The sequence below is a fragment of the Podarcis tiliguerta genome, assembly GCF_965153285.1.
Source record: "Podarcis tiliguerta genome assembly, chromosome: 16".
NCBI classification, from domain to species: Eukaryota; Metazoa; Chordata; class Lepidosauria; order Squamata; family Lacertidae; genus Podarcis; species Podarcis tiliguerta.
In genome coordinates this window covers 13152579-13169505 of record NC_139549.1, presented here as the reverse complement: position 1 = coordinate 13169505, position 16927 = coordinate 13152579, and the positions used below count along the sequence as shown (strand labels likewise).

The window sequence follows — 16927 nt, the reverse complement described above, 5'->3', positions numbered from 1 at the left end:
GAGTGCATCCTCTGAACTCCTTTGCTCCAGACTGCAAAGCTCTCCCCTCCTGCCGTTTGAGTGGCATTGACTGAGGCTAACCGGAGGCCTCTACAAAGCTGCTAATCCTCCTCCTTTCACCAAGGGAGGCCTCTGCTAGTCAGCTGGCCTGGGCTTCTGCTGCCCCAGCATTTTTAAAAAGAGCAAATGGGGGGGGGGGGGTGCGAGTGAGAAGGCAGCCCAAGAGATGCCACCACCAGAAGCCTAGGGCTCACGATGCAAGCTGTGTTTACATGGATAAGTTCCAGTACCACGTCCGCTGGGCAGTGCCAAGGAACGTGTGTTCTTGGCCTCAGGGTCCTCCATTGCCCCCCAAGGAAAGGGGATGCAGTGAATCTGGTTGCCCTCTCTGCTCCCGAAATACTCCTAAATCTGCATTTCCCAAAATTTTGCAATGTACTTCTGCAGCCCAGTCAAGTGCATATATTAGTGAAAAGTGCATTAAAAGCGGAAATTGCTTTGCCATAAAGTTATATATTGGGCAAAACGTCATAGCGAGAGGAGAAATCCGCACTAAAATGCTGCCAAGTTTTCACGAGGACTTGTCTTTAAGAAACACGCAAACTGATGTGGAAATGTGGAGAACAGGACTCGAGAGTGGAGAAATGAGAAACAGAATCCAGAATTAACAGATCCACCCATTCCTAGCCACAGGGTCCTCCTTGTTTGTCCTCACATAAAGGGGTTGAAGCGAATCAAGTCCCTCCCACGGTGCTTCCAGCATAAGGTGGAGAGGGAGGTGGGAGACGGACAGAGAGCAAGTGGCCGAGGGCGAAAAGTCAAGGAGCTGCCTGGAGCATCCTGATGAAACCGACCGCGGAGGATGAGCCAGGAATAGCTAAGTGAGATCCATCCAGCCCTTATGTGGGAAAGTTTGTGTGGGAAAGTGGCACCTTGATTCCCATCTATGGCTGGGAAGGATGGAACAGGGTCTGGGTGGGGGCCAGTCAAAGAAGGGAACCTCCACACTTGCTTCGTGGAACAGCACTATGAACATAAGAAAGGTCAAGCTTTCGGCAAATTGCGCTCAATGCAAAATCCTAACCCGATGTGTGCATGGGCTGGGAGCCTCCTCAGGTGAGAACTGGTCCATCTAGTTCTGTATTGTCTACACTGACTGGCAGCAGCTCTCCAGGGTTTGAGGCAGGAGACATTCCTGGTCTTTCCTGGAGACCCTGGAGAATCTCCTGCATGTAAGTCTCCACCACCAAGCTGAAGCACCACCGTCTGTTAAGAGTAATGCATTGCCCTAGGGGTGTATGGGGTGTTAAGGGAGGAGTGGTGCCTCTGGTGGGAGACAGTTGTGCTCCTTCTTGGGTAGTTTGTCCACCTTTGGTCCTCACTCTGCACTCAGTTCTCACCTGTGGCTCCTAGAAGATGTCAGCATGCAACAGTGGCCACACCCCAGAACAGCTTCAACTGGCTGGCTAAACCTGGTGAGGGTAGCTAGTGGGTCACAAAATTAGGGACTTCCCTGGCATGTGAAGACAGGCATTGGCAGATTGAGCGGGCGAGGCCGAAGGTGGGTCCCACGGTCAAGAAGGTGGTTTCTGCATGTGCTGCAGAGGGAAGTGAGAGGCAGATGGGGCTCATCAACCTGGCAAGGAAGCCCATCTAGGAGAAGGAATACTCTGATCCTAAACCTCTGCAGCCTTGCAGGGTATATTCAGGAGAAGAAAAGGCTAAAAGGGGAAACCCTACACAAACCTGGAGTGGAATTCCTAGGATGGTTGGATGGCACCTTGCATGCCTCCTTCCGGAAACTCCTGCAGATAAGCTGGTGCCAAATGTATTGCTTTCCTTTCCTTTGGATCACATAATTGAGGCTGAGAGGGGGGTCTTGTCGTCCGGGCAGCCCAGGCCCTCCATATACACTGCCCAGGTTTGGTACACCAGGGAGGTCACTTTGGCACTGCTAGCTCTGTATTGCTGACAAGTGGCTGTAACTCACCAGAGTTATAGAGCAGAAAACTTTCCCAACCCCTGCCTGGAGATGTCCAACAAGCAAACCATTAAGCTGCAGTCGTTCCCCTGAAAAGAAAAACTAAGAGTCCAGTCCTCATGGTTCTGAATGAAGGACTGCATTAAGTAGGAACAAAGGAAACTGTCTTAAAGTGAATCAAATAAATGCTCCACCCGGTTCAGCAGCGTCCACACTGATTAGCAGCAGCTGTGTCCACAGGCGTCTCTCCTCGCCCGAGCAGGAAACGACAGAGGCTCTAGTCTGGAGTTTTTGTGTACAAAGCAAGTGCTCTGGCCCTGAATCATAGAATTGAAAGGGACCCCAAGGACCATTTAGTCCATCCCCCCGCAGTGCAGGAATCAACCAAAATCAGGGATATATATTTGAGAAAATAATAGGAATATGCAATTAAGTGTATTGTAGGGATGGCTAGATGAATGGCAACCGAAGCAGTGCATTGTGGGAAGACATGGAAAGGAAGCGACCACCGCAGGAGATCGGCTAAGACACAACTACAGTACTGTACTCTTAGCAAAGCTCTCTGCTTCGTAGATCTCGCGCCACTTCCTACGTAACGTGACGTCGCCTTTCTGACTGCCCTTTTCTGAAGCCACTTCCCCAGCCCCTTCTATCATGTCTGCAAGAGGGCGCAATACTAACGCGGTGCCAACGGCACTTCCGGTATACTGGGAGGGAAGGGTTTTCCATAGAGATGTATAGGGCTAGAGTGATACCGCCGCCGGAGCTGATTTTTTCAGATTGCAAAGCACATGAGCGGGGAGGGGGCGCATTTCACCACAGAGATGCTAAGGAATAGAGCGGCGCCATTCCATATAAGCCAAGATGGCGGCGTTCCTCCCCTCCCGGAAGTTCGGGGCTCTGACTCTATGAGCCGCTCTATTTTTTCCTCTATGGAATCATTACGTTGGCCAATGGCGGCTGCCGATCTCGTTTATAACGGAAGTCCCGGCTCCTGTTAGAGCTCTATGGTCAGCCGCCATCTTGTTCTTGCTTCGTACCGGAGGAGAGGAGGAAGGTTGCATCTCTCGGCCTCATCATGTCCCTGCAGTTGCTGAAAAGAGCGGCGCTCAGGCTGCCCAGCCTGGCTCCCCAGCCTGCCAGAGGCATCACTGCTAAGGCCCCCAAGGATCCTATAGGGCCCGTGGTAAGGAGGGCACCCGGTGAGGGTTATGGGGAGGAGGAGGATTCCGTTTAAAAATATTTTTATTGGAGACGAGAAAACGTAACAGAAATACAGAACCAGGAGGAAAAGCTTCCCAGAAAAAATGTGGCGCGGACTACCGCCGTTTCTCATGGAAATGGGTTACGTAAATCATAAATCATTCCAAATAAAATGATATTTGGATTAGTGTGCAGTTGGGGAGCTGATCTTGTGCTCTTCAAAAAACGAGGTGGGTGGGAGGGATACAGACACGTTAGACGTGTGACTGGTATTCAGCGTAGGCCCTTCCTGTGCTGCACATCTAAAGCAGTTATCGTGCCCCTTTAAGCAGTCGTGGTCATTGAAAGAATGGTCGTTGAAAGGTGTTTGGATGGTGGTATGATGTGTAGCAAGCTTGCTGCTAGGAAGGAGTTGAAGTTGGGCTAGAGATTGAGGGTGAGTGAGGACAGACGTCCCTTGTGGACTGCAGTGCAGGCAGGTTTGTGAGTACCTGGGCACCTAAAGGATGGGCGGTGTGAGAGAGGGCTTCTGGTGGGAATGTTTGCATAATACATATAACACAGAGCTTTTATAGATGTCATTTGTTACAGAGAGCCTTTTGGGCCTACCAAGTAATCCATTAATCTCTTGCTTCCTGTGCTTAGCTGATGTTCTCTGTCAGCTCTCAGTGGTGTCTTGGAGCTGGAGATGTGAACAGCCATGTCTGATTTTTAAAATTTATTTTTAAGCATTACAGAGTAGTGTTTTCACATGTAGTAGCTTCAGCTGTGGTTGTTTCTTTGAATATGCAAATCGTCACTAGACACTCTTATCTCCAGTGTTGGCATTTAGAGGATTGGATCTAGCCCTGGGGTTTCTGCTTGCTGCTGATCCTCCCTTCCCTGAAGTCTCAGGGCTGAGCACTGCTGCTTTTGTCTTCTCTTGTACAGGAGACGGTCATTGGCCTGACCACCTTCTTCATAGCATTCATGGTCCCATCAGGCTGGATCCTGAAGAACTTGGAAAGCTACAAGACCAGAGAATGAAGGAAGAATGGACCAACCCTCATCAGCCCTGAAGCACAGGTGCTACTTCCTCCCCAGTTGCATGGCTTCCTCCATTCCAGGGAAGAGTTCTCTCCAAGGCCAATCTTCCATGGGGACCAGTGTTCTGAAACAGACTCTCTGCTGCTTCACAGCCGTCACAGAGGATGTAGTTCAAGATGGCAGCACTCCGGAGACTTAAATCTGTTACAATAAATCCTGTTACATTCCTGTACTTGTGTCCTCTTTTATCTCTTGTTAACTGTTGGCAGAACACATAGAATTATACTTTGAAACATCCCAAATAAATTGGTGCACAGTTATCTACAGTGGTACCTCAGGTTACAAACACTTCGGGTTACAAACTCCACTAACCCGGATGTAGTCCCACAGGTTGAGAACTTTGCCCCAGGATGAGAACAGAAATCGCGCACTGGCGGCAGCAGGAGGCCCCATTAGTGAAAGCACGCCTCAGGTTAAGAACGGACCTCCAGAACGAATTAAGTTCGTAACCCGAGGTACCACTGTATGTGCTTCCTCTGAGGAGCGCAATCAAACTTGCATCTCTTGTTATTATTTCCCCCTGATGGGAATCAAAGCAGCTTACAATTGAAAATAAGAATCACTAAAAACAGGGGGGGGGGGATAATTTTAATAAGCAATTAAACATTGATAGAATTAGAACTATATACATACATAAAATACAGTCATGCCTTGGTTGTCAAACGCCTTGGTACTCTGATGTTTTTGCTCCCGAACTCTGCAAACCTGGAAGTGAGTGTTCCAGTTTGCGAAAGTTCTACTTCCAACGGGGCTTCTGCATCTTCCGATTGGCTACAGGAACTTCATGCAGCCAAGCAGAAGCTGTGCTTTGGTTTCAGAACGGGAAAACAAGCTCTTTAGGACCCCAGAGATTCCTTTTGCCAGGTGTCCAAACAAATCAATTACGGATCTGCCTTCACTCATTGGCTAAAAACACTGACGGGTGGGAGCAGCCATGTGCCTTATTTCACAGAAATTGCTTAGAAGGGGGCCTGCACATTCTGCTTTGTATCTTTCTTCCTAGGAGGGCTAAACTTACCGTATTGGCCCAAATATAAGCCACACTTTCCCCCCCCAAATTCTGACAGTGAAAAGTGGGGCTTATATTCGTGACCTTACACTGCCAGCAAAGCGGAGTGGCTCCCACCCCACCACCAAGGAAAGAGCCCGGGAGTTTGGGCCATGGCACGAAGCCCACCCCCTGCTCATCTGAGCACAGGTCAGTTGCAGACCATGGGACTTGCCCTTAAAATACAAGTATTTTAAGCACAACATTTTTTCATGTTTCAAAGGCACAGATCTCTGTTCAATGTGAATGTAACTCTAAGGTTGCAAAGCAGTGATGGGTGACCCCCACCTCCTCAAACAGTTGGATCAGAAATAAGCCATGCTATTCATCATCCTGTACAAAAGTGAAAAATAACTTTGCTTGCTTTTGAGCCAATCTGAATTTGGACTGGAGGCCACCGGCAGCAGCCCTAATCCCCAAGCCTCCCTCCCTTATCTCCCCATAAGCCTCCTTGCCTGCTCCTCCAATACCCCCTTCCTTCCCACCCACTCACTCACTCACCCTCCAAACCCCTTTTTCCTGCCCCATGTCCCTGGGTACTGCTGCTGACACAATTTGGGGGAAAACGGGAGCAGGGAAGAGAAAGAGGTCTCTTTCCACCTCCCGCTGGTGCCACATCCAAGAAGCCCACAGGGAAGCTATTGAAACGCCCCTTGGAAGAAACTACATTTCCCAGGATTGACTTAGGGACACATTTATTTGGGTATTGTCTTTTTAATTTTTCCCCCTTGAATTTTAAACGTGTGGCTTATATTCTGGCCAATATGGTACTTTAAAAATGATAATAATGAAAGCTCAGGGTCTGAGGCACTAATGAAGGTCTTTACAGACACCCAGTTGGTGACCCCCCATTTAGAATATCGATAATTGAATAGTGTGGATACTTAGGAGTAAAACGACTAGCGGTAACAGAATCAATGTCATAGTCAATTTATATATCCTATTTTCCACAAATGTATCTGTCGGTCACTTAAAAAAAAAAAAAAGTCTAAATACAGTCATACAGTGACCATAATAAACAAGTAAAATAATATGACTACAGCATTAACACTAGAAAAAACCCCACCAACAATTAACAGTTAATGTAGGCCATATTGTAAGTGAGCATAAAGATCACCCAAAGGTCAAGTAAAGCTATCCAATAACTTCCACATCCAAAAGTACTACCCAAAGCTGACAGTGTTAGTATTTACATTCCCAAAAGTCCCCTCTCAGAGCAATCCCTCCGCCCCCCCCCCGCCAATGGTCAATGTAGGGTTTTATCCAATGCTAGTCTTGCACAGACTTGATTAGTTGCAATTAATGAACTCAAGGTAGTCATGCTCATTAAATTCAGTGGGTCTACTCTGAGTGAAGGTTACCAGATTTTTTTCAATGAATCCGGGGACACTTTTCAACTTCAATGGATTTTGTATGGGGGCTGATTTCTAAATCCAGGGACTGTCTCTGGAATACGGGGATGTCTGGTAACTTTACTCTGAGTACGACCAGCATAGGATTCAATCCACAATCTCTTTAAAAGAGCTACTACAGCTGCTCCATCCTGGCCTTTTAATGGCTCAACAAATCGTTTATTCCCCCAGCTCTTGCCAAGAGGCATCCATGGCCACGTGGAGAAAGGCAGGAATCAAGCAGGCCAATGAATAAACTGGCTGACTTTGTTCCAATTTGTAGGAAAGCAGGACTGGCTGGCCAGTTAATAAGGGGGCGGGAAGCAACCTAAATGCTCTTTATACAAGTGTTGATAGGTGTTTTCTTGCAACTTCATTCAAGCAGTGCAGTTTCTAAAGACATTTTTATGTAGGTAGTTTGTGTTCAAAACTTTAGAGATGTGTGCATATCTAATATAAGTTACAATGCTAACTTGTCTGGGTCAGAAGCTAAGTTTTACTGATTTGCAGTAGGGGTTTATTCCCAGGTAAACAGGGTTAGCATTGCAGCCTTCCTCTCTGACTTGGTTGGCTTGCTGAAACAGATATGATGGTTTTATGGTTTCTTGCTTAGTAATTACTTGCTTCTTATGGTTTCTTACAATTATTATACAGTATAGTAAATTGTTAAAGTTGTACATGTTTTTGGCTGATTTCCTCCAGGCTGTTTTCCCCCTCCAGTATTGTATGCTGCTTTGGGAAAATATTGAAAGATGATAAATATATTTAAGTAAGGTGTTCATTTCTAAGGTGCCATGAAACTTTTGAGTGTCTTGTAATAGACCGACATAGCTACTCATCAAGAAACGAATCAGCCCCCCACTCCGTTTTTGGTTTTTTTTAGTTTTCAAAAACAGGATGGGGTGTTTTTTATTATGACATGTTACTTTCCTTCTGCTGTTCTGAATCTAATGATTGTTTAGAGCACGCTCTTTTATTAGGAAATTTTTAAGTTTGGCAAAAAAAAAAAAGAGCCCTGCAAGCTTTTTAGCAGCAGTTTCTTTTTCATTTAAAATGAGTTTTGACTTCCCGTCATACAGTGGTACCTCGGGTTAAGTACTTAATTCGTTCTGGAGGTCTGTACTTAACCTGAAACTGTTCTTAACCTGAAGCACCACTTTAGCTAATGGGGCCTCCTACTGCTGCCGCACTGCCGGAGCACGATTTCTGTTCTCATCCTGAAGCAAAGTTCTTAACCTGAAGCACTATTTCTGGGTTAGCGGCGTCTGTAACCTGAAGCATATGTAACCCGAGGTACCACTGTATTGGGATAAATTGGTAAAATGCATTGAAAGTGTGTTGCCTCTCATTGGCAGCAGGTGGCGCAGTTGTGTGGGTCTAGGTCATTCTCTGGTTAAAGAGACATCTAGCTTTGCTTGGCTATGATTCATTACATTTTATATTTTGTCTTCTGCCCAAGATGTAGCTCAAGACGGCGTATGTGGGGCTTCCAGTCTTCCATCCTGGTGGTATCAGGACAAAGATGAGCTTTGCATTAGCAAGCTTGCTAGACAGATCATGTGTTTTTAGGACCATATCCTGGGAATCTAGCCTCTTAGCAGCAGTATAGTATAGTGGGAAGATTGTGGTTGCACTCAGGTCCAGTTTGTGGGATTCCCACAGTCACCCGGTTGTCCATAATGAGAACAAGAGGCTGGAAAGATTCTTGCCTTGCAGGGGGTTGGACTAGATGACCCTTGGGGTCCCTTCCAACTCTACAGTTCTATGACTAGGTGGGCATTTGGCCTGATCCAGCCGAGCTCTTCTTGAGGCAGAAATGTTCTTGGGTTTTTCATGTGAATTGAGGGTGCCTTAGGAGCCTCCTCACAGGAAAACTAACTAGCTCTTATATAGCAAGATGGTAGCTCCACCGATGGTTCACTTTTTTGCCTGGTATAGTAAATGTTTTGTGAAAAGTTTCAGAAAGCCCAGCTTTCACTCCTTCCCATCTCTTGCGGGGACGCAACTAGTGCCAGCATCGTCCGTTAAGAGTTTGGGTGTAATCTTCGATACCTCCCTCTCTATGGAGGCGCAGATTACAGCTATAACAAAGGCGGCATTTTTTCATCTCCGCCAAGCTAAGCAGTTGGCTCCTTATCTCTCTCGCCCTGACCTAGCCACTGTGATCCACGCGACGGTCACCTCCAGACTGGATTATTGTAACTCACTCTACGTGGGGCTGCCCTTGAGACTGACCCAGAAACTCCAGCGGGTGCAGAATGCCGCAGCGGGACTCCTTATGGGGTCGTCACTGCGAGATCACATTCATCCAGTACTATACCAGCTGCACTGGCTCCCGGTGGAGTACAGGATCAGCTTCAAGGTGCTGGTTTTAACCTTTAAAGCCCTATACGGCCTAGGACCCTCGTACCTGCAGGACCGCCTCTCCTGGTATGCCCCACAGAGAAACCTACGGTCAGCAAATAAAAACATCCTGAAGGTCCCAGGCCTCAGAGAGGTTAGGCTGGCCTCAACTAGAGCCAGAGCTTTCTCGGCTGTGGCACCAATCTGGTGGAACGCTCTGTCACAAGAGACTAGGGCCCTGCGGGACTTGACATCTTTCCGCAGGGCCTGTAAGACAGAGCTGTTCCACCAGGCCTTTGGTCAGGGCGCAGCCTGACCCCCTCCTCTGGCAATCTGCACAGGGTCCTGCTTGCTGGTTGCCATCAATTTGTTTCTGATTGATTTTATGGTGGAAAGTTTTTAGAATGTTGGATTGTTTTTATTGTTGTTAGCCGCCCTGAGCCCAGCTTTGGCTGGGGAGGGCGGGGTATAAATAAAATTTATTATTATTATTATTATTATTATTATTATTATTATTATTATTTTGCAAGCAACAGGGAGCGGTGACAGACTCTTGGCACATAAATCAATACGATAAGTTACTCTCCTGCCGATGGCCGTAGTGTCATGGTTTGGCCAACTCCTGTTTCATTAGTTATATTGGTGTTCTTGGGTCCCCAAATGTTGGGACTACAAATACCATCTTCCGTAGCTATTTTTGCCAGTCAGGGATGATGGGAGTTGTAGTCCAACTGTTGTAAATAAAAATATGCCCTTTTCCCTTATGGGGTATCCAAGAGCCCATATGGAGTCCTTACATAGGTTCCCTATTGGTAGGAGAAAATAAGAGGCCAACCAGAGAATATTGAGAAGCAAAGCAGCTAGTAAGCTTGATCTTTATTGATCTGTTGCAACAGGGTGCTCCCCTCACACGCAGGAGAGGAAGAGGACCCCCAGAATTGCTGTGCAAGGGCTTATAAAGACTTTGAATTTTCTATCCTGTAGATCAAGACCACCCCCAGAAACATTATGCATACATCACAGAAGGGGTGTAACCTAAGACCACCCCTCTGATACATCCCACCTACATCAGAGAAATTTAAATGTTGTTTTTCCCCTGTCACAGTTTATCTCCTGTCTGGCAAGTTACTTGATTGGATTGCCTGGGGAGCCTGGCCATTCTTTTGTTGTGGTAAAATACTTATTTCCTGGGCCTGGTCACAGGCTCATACCTTATTCAAATAGACATATCCTTGAGACAGGATTTGTGAGGAAAGAGACAATGGGGAGGCTTTTCCAGTTTAACCTTGCAGAGAAAGGATTTGGTCAGTTTAGGAATCAAAATGGTTCCAGGTTGGTCTTCCTGTGTTGATCTATGTATGTGCAGTTATGAACATTACAATATATCTAATACCATAAAATCCCTATCACATAACAACATCTTGGAATACAGGGTGCTATATCACAGGCAAGTCCTATTTCCTTGGTCCGAGCAATGCTCTGTGTTGGCAACTTCCTTTTTAAAAAAAATGATTTGCATATAGCATTTCAGTTTCATGCTCCATTTACGGGGTAGGCAAGTGGCTAAAACATGGCTGGACAACCTTTTTCAGCCTGAGGGTTAAATCTCACTTCTGGGTTGGCTGGTTTTTTGCTTCCTTCCACTATGCTCCTTTTCCTCCCAGGGACACCATGTTGGAAGCCAACGCCACACCTGATGACACGGAGGCTTCAGTTCAAGAAATCCCAGAAGGTCCCAGAGTGGTCCAGACCCCTCTGAGGAGCCAGCAGGAGAAGAGGAGTATAGAAGAGAGGTTGGGATTGTACCACACCCTGCCCAAGAGACGTGAACGCATTGGCTTCTATAAGGGCAGGCCCATCTCGTCCAAAGTAGACTCCTTCCGACTGAAGAAGCCCTTGTAGGCCTGCCATGGCTGAGTCTTCCCCTTTGGTAAGTCTTCCCTTCTCCCAGCCTCCCAAGTATGGGTAAGGGCAAAGGGCCATAGCTCAGGGACAGGACATCTGCTTTCCATGCAGAAGGTCCCAGGTGGCAAAAAAGAAAGAAGTTCAGTCGTGAGGGGTTCCTCCTGGATTGTTAGCAGACTCTGCATAAATAGCTGAGCTCTAAGTGGGAAGATCCCCTTCATGGATCACTGCCTTGCCTTGGCGAAGGGGCTTGAATAACTCAGAGAAGCTATGAGCTATGCCGTGCAGGGCCACCCAAGATGGACAGGTCATAGTGGAGAGTTTTGACCAAACGTAATTCACCTGGAGCAGGAACCGGCAAGCCAGTCCAGTATCCCTGCCAAGAAAACTCCATGGACAAAGACAACAGGCATATGAGTGCCTGGCGTGCTCTGGTCCCGCGACTAAACAACAACAACAAGTGGGAAGATACCTGTGAAACTAAAAGAGCTTGCTGGTTTGTGTGAGGCCTTATCTGCATTTCTTAGGAGGGAGGAGGCAGAGAGCAAACACATGCAAATTACCTGCAAAGTACCTAACTAAAGTATGGGTTCAGCTGAGCTTACCCCTGGGAAGCTGTTAAGTGTCCACCTTTTGTTCACAGGTATACTTTTTGAAACACTTAAAGGTAAAGGTAAAGGTACCCCTGCCCGTACGGGCCAGTCTTGACAGACTCTAGGGTTGTGCTCCCATCTCACTTAAGAGGCCGGGGGCCAGCGCTGTCCGCAGACACTTCCGGGTCACGTGGCCAGCGTGACATCGCTGCTCTGGCGAGCCAGAGCCGCACACGGAAACGCCGTTTACCTTCCCGCTAGTAAGCGGTCCCTATTTATCTACTTGCACCTGGAGATGCTTTCGAACTGCTAGGTTGGCAGGCGCTGGGACCGAGCAACGGGAGCGCACCCCGCCGCGGGGATTCGAACCGCGACCTTTTGATCGGCAAGCCCTAGGCGCTGAGGCTTTTACCCACAGCGCCACCCGCGTCCCTTTTTTTTAAAACACTTACCACGATGTTATTTCAATACCGGTAATCAAGATATTCAACAGTACAGCCAAACCTCAGTTGTAATCCGTTCCGGAAGACTGTTCAACTTTTGAAACGTTCGACAACCGAGGCGCAGCTTCTGACTGGTTGGAAGAGCTTCTTGCACTCAAGCGGAAGCCGCATCAGACGTTCGGGTTCCGAGAAACGTTCGAAAACCGGAGCATTTACTTCCGGGTTTTTGGCGTTTGGGAGCCGAAACGTACTATAACGGAGGCATTCGGGAACCGAGGTTTGACTCTATGACGATTTATTGCACAGCCCTAGACATGGCCCCTTGGTTCAAAAAAGTTCCTCTGTTAGGCTGCTGGACTAGGATTTGTGAGAGCAATATTCAAACTCCCATTCAACCTTGACGCTCACTGGGAAATGTTGGGACAACATCAGTCTCTCAGCCAAGCCTACCTCGTGGGGTTGTTGTGAGGGAAATATGGAGAGCAGGCCACCTTTAGCTCCTGGCAGGAAAGGTGGGCTATCAATGGAGCAATTCAGTAAGTAAGTAAATAAAACTACTCCCATTCTCATCCGCTTTGGGTCCATTGCCTCCCTTAGAAGCCAACTCTTGAGGGGAAATGAATGTGTCCTTTATCCACAGCCTGCATCTCCCACATTGCAAGAGCCAAAGTATGTTTTGAACTGTTGGTGACATACTGTCAAACAACTGTGCGCTGTTGTTTTTCTAATATATATTTAACCCAAAAGAACAAACAGTTCTGGCTTTTAAATCTGTGTTGAACAGACTGCTGCAGAGCTAAACGAAAACAAGCTGGGCGGGGGACCCCCCTCCTGTCCTCAGCAGTGTGGAATAGAGGCGAGGCTGAGGCTCACGAGAAAACAACCCTTTCCCCCTCTGAAATGCCGGAGGTATGTTTTTACGTCCCCTGAGGTTGTCCATGTGCACATTCTTTAAAGCACATTCTTTCCTTCAAAGAATTATAAGCGCTGTAGCTTACCCCTTGAAGAATGGGAAACTGTAGTTTAAGGGTGCTGGGAATTGTAGCTTTGTGAGGGGTAAGTGACAGTTCCCAGGATTCTTGGAGTAGGAAGGAAGCCACGTGCTTTTAAATGAATGGTGTGGATGTGACCTGAAACAATTGTCAAATCAATTCATTATATTTGTTACCATGACAGAATGTTTTGTAAGCCTTGAAAATTAGTTGATCACTGCGTGCTTACACACACTTTTACACACACACACACACACACACACACACACACACTACATGGGGCTTTGCATCTCCACTTCAGGTCCAGCTGCGCCATTACCTGCCCAACAGGTGGGCGTAGCTTGGGCAAAATGGCCTTGTGGGACCCAATGGGGAGGCTGAGTGGGCATAGCCAAGGGCTGCAGATTCCCCACCCCTGTCTTAGCTAATCTGAAGCCATCTACAAGTTTCTATTGGAAATTTGTGCTTTGTAAGACAGGACTCTATTCTTTTATTTCTGGTAGTCCATTCCCTTCAGATCTTATCATTTCTCAGATGCCTTCGTACACTTCTTTTGCTGCTGTAAACAAGTACTTTGACTTTTCTCCATTTTAAATTGCTCCGCAACTGTCAAGTAATTGCTGTATTGATCTTTGTCTGGAAATGTCAAGTTTCTCCAACTGTCCTTCTAGAGAATTTTCCTGCTACATACCGTAATTATCATCTGGTTTCACTTTTGCTGCTCTACTAAACTGGCAGGATCTTTAAAAATAAATAAATCTGCATGAGCTAATGCAGGTAAATCAGTATTTGACCTTAACGGCATTTAAATGCTGTATTCATATGTCTTATTTTAATTTGGCTTCTGTTTCCATCCAAGTGTTTCTTCAAAGTAATCATAAAACGACCAATTAGTACATAGAGTGCCTGGGGAGGGGGGGGGTTGTCAAGCTTTTACCTTTTACAATCTGAATAAATGTTTACTAATTACAGGTAACCCTGCATTAATCTCATCTGACCTCCTGGTTAATATGGGAAACAACATTCCGTTGGGCTTCGAGATAGCTGTGAACGAGCAGATTAATGAGTGCTAATGACGGTGCCGATCTGTTGCAAAACCAATTAACGCAGATTGGAACGTTGTTAAAATCCATTTTTAAAAAATAAAATAAAATAAATGAGCTTCCTTATCTGTCTTGTGGAATAAATATGGGGCTTTGTACCTTTTTTTGCAAAATGGCAGATAATGAGAAGATGTGTAAGTTATCTCCCATAGAACTGGATGTTGTGTGTCAAATTATTGAAAGGGGCAAGAGGTTGGGATGAATTGTAATTGACTTGGCTATTCTTTATGAAGTAGCATCACTAAATCAAAAGGGCAAGCTGCAAATGATTAATAATACTGAAACAAGCAACTGGGAGGATCATGACTGGATAGCTCAGTCGATTAGAGCATAGTGCTGAAAACGCCAAGGAGGCTGCAGGTTCAGTCCCCGTATGGGACAGCTGCACAGGGGGTTGGACTAGATGATCCTCAGGATCCCTTCCAACGCTACAAATATATGAATCTATGACAGCTATGTGTTGTGACCCATAGGTCAGCTAGGAAGCTGGACACGTCTTTTATTTGGATGTATTGTTTTAAAACTGGGAGTTTCCATAACCATACTTGTGGGCACCTCCTTTTCCACGATCTCTTATTTCCTACTGTGAAAGCAACAGCCTTCCCCCGTCCTCCGTGGCATTTGCCTCAGCAGCAGCTGTTCACAGGTACATTTGACTTGTACATGGAAGTTCCATTTAGATGCCATGGGTCATAAATATACCTTTCTCCACAAATTTGGCTGCCTCTAGACTGTCGGCATTGTGTAGAAGGAATTCAAGCAGGCATTGAGAAAGTTAGGTTTGTGTAATTAAAGCACTTAGTCGCCCTACCTCGACAATCCCGCTTAAAAAGAGGGAAAGAAATTGATGTTTTGTGGTTAGGAAAGTGACAGCAAAATGTACTGGAAAGTGTAGGAAGAATAAATGATTAATAAGATGTCTGACCACTGTGCAAGCAAATAAGGACAGATGCAGGAAGAATACTTGTTGCCTTTTATTCTTCCCACAGAGAAATTGGAGCAAATGCTCAATAAAGACTGGATATAATCTAACCTCTGCATAAGCTTTGTGCAAACATATCGGGATGAACGCTTTAGCAAGCAGGTCAACTGGAGATGCCCTTTTGTTAACCTTCTGCTTTTTACAGGCATTGAAATGGTCATGTTGCATCCTGTGGTGGTAAATTCCATGTTAAGTGAACCTTCTTAGAAGGAACCTAAAATGCTATGAAAGAAGTAAAGGTAAAGGGACCCCTGACCATTAGGTCCAGTCGTGGCCGACTCTGGGGTAGAGGCATTCATCTCGCTTTATTGGCCGAGGAGCCGGCGTACAGCTTCTGGGTCATGTGGCCAGCAGGACTAAGCCGCTTCTGGCGAACCAGAGCAGCGCACGGAAATGCCGTTTACCTTCCTGCTGGACCGGTACCTATTTATCTACTTGTACTTTGGCGTGCTTTCGAGCTGCTAGGTTGGCAGGAGCAGGGATTCGAACCGCCGACCTTCTGATCGGCAAGTCCTAGACTCTGTGGTTTAACCCACAACGCCACCCATGTCCCACGAGAGAAGTAAGATTAACTAAAACAAGAAAGGATGACTAGTCCTACTACAGTTTCGCCTTCTCAAAAGGGTCACTGTGAGGCATATGCCTTTGATCTCAATGTGCAGTTTTTTGTTTTTTTTAAGATCTGCAGTGTTTTCTTTCTGCTAAACTATTTTCTCCTCCTTCTTTCTTACAGTTCTGTTACCAGGATTCTGGTGCATCCATGAAGCAAACATCTCTTTGGATAAATTAAGAGCCGCAACGACCTGCCGTATGAAATTCCATACACATTCACAAGCACCCATATGAATTGCATTTTGCTCTTGTCTCTAGCAAGGTTGCTCTGGTCTCCTCCTCCTCCTCGCCCTCTGCATTCTTCTTCTTTTTGCAAACCTTGAAGCTTTCAATGCTAAAGAATCTTCATAAGGCAAACACTTCCATGTTAGAAGGATTAAGTTGGGGCACTGAATATGTATATAACTTCTGCTGTACAAAATGATTCTCCTCTGTTTCTCATTAGGTTTCACCATTATTTCATTATAATCATTTTGTGATAAAAAGATTTGAAACCTCTTCAGGCTTTTAGGTATACTTAAGATGAAAAGCTTTTTATTTCTTTGCTGCGTTGAGAGAAATGAGTGCTACCTTCTATCTTCATACACTAGTATTTGCTGAATTATCAGGACAGTATATGATAAACATGACCCAAATCACAAAATAAAAACAGGGGTAAATGCATACTAAAATTGGTACTAACATATAACACATTGAAAGTCGGAGTGTGAAAAGGTAACAGGTACAAGGACCTATTTCACCCTGATAAAACACGGCCAGGCATTGGCAGAATGAGAATCACATTATAAGTGATGATGAGAGTAAAAGAATCATTTTGAGGGAGTGGGGGAAAGAAAAACATTGGAAAACAATGTGTAGGTTGTTTGGGGTTCACCAAACGTGAAATATTTTTGCATGCTTCCTTGTGACAGAGCTATATGGTGGTGAGAGACAGCTGGCCCCTATGAAGCGGGGTGGTGAACCTCAGAGCTGTGGGCCAAATGTGGCCCTCCAGGACTCTCTAGCAGGCCCGCAGAACTCTCCCTAGGCCACACCCATCACTGGCCCTGCTTTGCACCCTCCTTGAATATTTTTGCCTGCTGGAATGTGTCATTGAGTTCTGATCCTGCCCCATGCTTCCCTGGATAGAGGATAGAATGTGTGTGTAAAAAGTAGCCTGCTTTCACAATGCTAAAATTTACACTTGCTGCCTCTGGCCCTAATCACCACTGCCATGTGGCCTCATAAAGTTGTCCCAAAGGGAAT

The 16927-nt window shown here is 46.2% G+C and overlaps 1 protein-coding gene and 2 long non-coding RNA genes across 3 annotated transcripts in view; 2 read left to right on the top strand and 1 right to left on the bottom strand.

The window, feature by feature from the left end:
- Positions 1-16927, bottom strand: part of MACROD1 (mono-ADP ribosylhydrolase 1) — a 413075-nt gene that overhangs the window by 61806 nt on the left and 334342 nt on the right. The window lies entirely within an intron of this gene.
- LOC310667104 lies at positions 2786-4442 on the top strand. The gene is made up of 2 exons (XR_014506170.1): positions 2786-3167; positions 4115-4442. It is a non-coding gene; the product is annotated as an uncharacterized lncRNA (long non-coding RNA).
- Positions 7034-16128, top strand: LOC310667105. The gene is made up of 3 exons (XR_014506171.1): positions 7034-7118; positions 10717-10982; positions 15804-16128. It is a non-coding gene; the product is annotated as an uncharacterized lncRNA (long non-coding RNA).